Raw genomic sequence first — 4,136 nt, forward strand, 5'->3', positions numbered from 1 at the left:
GGTCGCACCCGGAAGTGACGGAAGCGGAAGACGGGTCGGGGCACGTGACCGCGGGCCCGCCCTCCCGCTTTTTGCCTCCTCCATCCACCCACCCCGGCGCTTCGTGGGTTCCGGGCGGACGTCCTAATCTGGTCGGTCGGTGTCAGTAGAGTCAGCTGGGCGGGGCTCACGTGCCTGCCTCCGATGGTGGTGGGGGGATGGAAGGGGCGGTGACGGGAAGGCGCAGCTTTTAAGTTTTGTGTCCTTGTTAAGGAAACACCTTAGGAAGAAGGACTGCGTGCTTTCCCTGAGATTTGGACCCATAAAAAATTCAGTGTTTAGCTCTCTTTAGCCTTGCTAATTGGGGGTTTGCCAGGATTCATCTCTCCTCTTGTTGATTGTAGGTGAACGATTTAAGGCCTGCGTTGTAGCATCAATCTACCAGAACAAATTCAGCCAAATAACCGGAAACTGCATTTGCTGAGATCCTGTGGGATGATGTCATGAATTTTGATGAAAAACACTTAGAAATGGGCAGACGCAACCTCAGACCAAATAAAGTGATCAGCTATGCCCTCCTTACCTTAGACCCTCTTAGACTGTAATAGTGGCCTCTTAATGTTGCACCCCAAAATTGCCTGTCCAAACAATTTTTTCTATGTTGCAGGCAAAGCTGTTTTCAAAACAAATGAGAATTTATCTCAAACCTCAGAAACTTGCACCTGCTCCCCATTGCCCTTATCAGTGCATTCGTACCCCTTCCTCTTTTGGCCTTCTTTCCTCTCAAGATTAGCTGCTCCTTACTACCTGTGGTAAGCAGAATAATGCCCCCACCAAAGATGTCCACAGACTTCACCCCCAGAACCTGTGAATATGCTGTTTCACTGCAAAAGCGTAATTAAGGTTGCTAGTCCCATGACTGTAAAATAGATTACCCGGAGTTACTGAGTGGGACTAACATAATCACAAGGGCCTTCAAGCTGGAAAAGGGAGGCACAAGAAGAGAGTTAGGAGGGAGATGTGACTTTGAAGAATGACTAGAGCAATGCAACATTGCTGGCTTCGAAAATAGAGGAAGAGGGTTACCAGTGACCTCTAGAAGCTGGAAAACACAAGGAAATGGATTCACCACTAGAGCCTCTAGAATGGAACTCAGCCCTGCCAACACCTCAATTTTATCCCAGTGAGAGCTGTATTGCACTTCTGACCTACAGAACTCTAAGATAACACACAAATTTGTATTGCTTTAAGTTTGTGGTTATTTGTTACTACTTCAATAGGAAAGTAATGTACTACCCTTCAAACATCCTTTGAAAACTATGCCCTTTCATGCCTGGAATATTTTATTCTTTTCAAAGTCCTACTCATCTTTCAAGGCTCGGCCTAAATAATACCTTTACTTTGAAATCATTCACAATCCTGCCTCCCCTTTCAACTCTCAGAAAGTAATAACCTTTTCCCAACTACAAAGCATCCTCCTGCTATTTAGCACTTAATCCATTCTTGTATTCGTTACTTCTCTTCCTCTATCAAATTGCAAACTCCAAACAGAAATTCTTTTTTTTTTTTAACAAAACAAAAGACATGTTTACTGCTCTCATCAAAGAAAATTCCAAGGATTTTAAAAGCTCTGTGGAGGATAAAGACCAAATATATATTTCTTATTATGAGTCACAATACTGCACATAAAACACGTGTGTGTGTGCACAGATATATACACGTGTTCAAATGGCTCCTCAGAGTCCACCAGATGTCCACAAAGGCTCATCTCATCTCATCCTCAAAACCACCCTGTGAGATCAGCATTTTGTTGACCTCCCTTAAATCAGCTGGATCAGCTGGGAAGATAACTGATAAGGGAAATAAACTATCCCAAACAGAAATTCTTATTCACAGAAAACCATAATAGGTTCTCAATGAGTATTTGCTGAATGAGGTATTGATTTTCGAGCCCCAAATTCCAAATATCTATAATCTCCAAAGTCTGAATCACACAAGATGGCACCTGATAAATGCCTGGTAACCTTAGCTGATTGTTAGTATTATCTCCTAACTAGATACTAAGACCTTCTGGAATAGACCCTTGTTCTACAGGTGGTCTGTAACCTCTTTATCTCTTAGCACAGTATTAAGCATATTACTTGGATTTTTAAATACTGGTTATTTAAATTTAATGGATGAAATTAATTGAACATTAAAATGTTAAGCAAAAAAGAACATTTAAAAGAGTGAATGTTCTTGTAAAGCATTTTAACTTTACTTAATGTAACAAAAATGAATTGGCCAAATAGACAAGGAGGACTTTCTGCCAGACCCACGTTGCTTTTCTCTTTCTCCTTTTCCTTCTTTACCCCCACAGATTTCAGCTCAGTGCATCAAGTGCTTGTTGAGGGCACTCTGTGTTCCAGCCTCCATTAATCAAATACTGTGCACCTAGCACTGCATGTGACACAAAGCTCAAAATGAAAAGGTTGGAATTTGATGCCAAGGAAGTAAACACAGTTTGTTGAGTTATATATTTCTTTTGAAATGCCTTTCATTTCCCCATTGGTAGTGGCCATTCTCTTTTATGCACCAAAGTTATAACCCACTTCAAACAGCTGAGTACCTAAGACGGGACTAGACACTGTAGGGTGTTTAAAAAAAAAAAAAAAAGGTAAAAATGCTTGTTCCTGCCCACCAGGAATTTATATTCTACCAATTACACATAGTAGAATTAGAGAGGATGACAGTAAAGTACTAAATTATGTGGAACAGACCTAGAAGAATATAAAATACATAATGATGTCATACTGGTTTCCTATTGCTGCTGTAACAAATGACCGCAGACTTGCGTAACACTACACAAATGTATTACCTTACAGTTCTGGAGGTCAAATGTCCAAAATCAGTCTCTGTGGGCTAAAATCAAGGTGTTGGCAGGGTTAGTTACTTCTGGAGGCTCTGAGAAAGAATCCTCTGCCTTGCCTTTTTTAGCTTCCAGAGGGCAGCCGCATTACTTGGCTCACGGCCTCACATCACATTGCCTTTTCTCCCTCTACTACCATTGTTGCATCATCTCCTCTCCTATCCTGGCCTCTTTCTCGTAAGGACCCTTGTGATTACGCTGAGCTCACCAGCATAACCCAGGATAATCGCCCCATCTCATGGTCCTTAATTTAACCACATCAGCAAAGTTCCTTTTGCCATGTAAGGTAACATTCACAGATTCTGGGGAATTGAAAGTGGACACCTTTGCAGGGGGCATTATTCAACCAGCCACAGATGTGCAGTTGTGTAGTGCATGATTGGGAAGTAACTAGAGAAATTTTAAAAACCTAATAGAGGAAATTAAGCTGTACCTTGAAGGACAGGTCAATGTAATATGCAGACAAAAACTAGTAAAGACTTCCAACAGGAAAAACAAAGACACCATAAGTAGCAAAAGTATACTTCAGACTCAAGGACCTCAAGGTGCTGTCTTTTGGGGAAGACAAGAATAACATAGATGAAATGGTTAGTAAAAGAACCTAATGGAGAAAGGTGTTGTATAATCTTTTAGAGCAAAAGAACTTACAATGACAAAAGATAACACAAAATGTAGTCATATAGCTCTGGAGAAGTTAGTCCAAAGAAATGATAGTCAGAAAGAGCTAAATGCTGTATATATTCATAGCAAAAGGAAACTAAGTCCATTGGGTTTCAAGAAACTTAAAATCCAAAAGAGGGAGAGCAAATCTTATGCAATAAATACACAAACCCTTTTATCCATTTTTCAGTTTTTTCTGTTTTCCTTAAATTTTCCTACATTATTTTTGCTAACAAAAAGGGAGTAGGGAGGTAGCAGATTCAAGTAAAGAAATAAACATGTTAATACATGAATATTTTCTATTCCTTTTGTTGATCAGCATGTCCTATATTTAGAATGTGCTAAGATTTGATAAAAAATCTATCCCCGTTTGACCTAATTCTCTCACAGGATTTGCTTGTACCTTCCCCTCATCTCTCTCCATCCTTTTCCAAAAACAAAAGAAAGAATGGGGGTAGGGAGACAAAAAGATTTGAGCAAGAAAGATGCAGGGACCAGGGGCTGCAGAGAAAAGGGATGGAAAAGGGGAAAATACACAGGAGAAAGATGTTACAGCCCATGACCTTATCCTTCTAGTGGATTAAAGTGT

This window comes from Balaenoptera ricei, chromosome 2 (assembly GCF_028023285.1).
Source record: "Balaenoptera ricei isolate mBalRic1 chromosome 2, mBalRic1.hap2, whole genome shotgun sequence".
NCBI classification, from domain to species: Eukaryota; Metazoa; Chordata; class Mammalia; order Artiodactyla; family Balaenopteridae; genus Balaenoptera; species Balaenoptera ricei.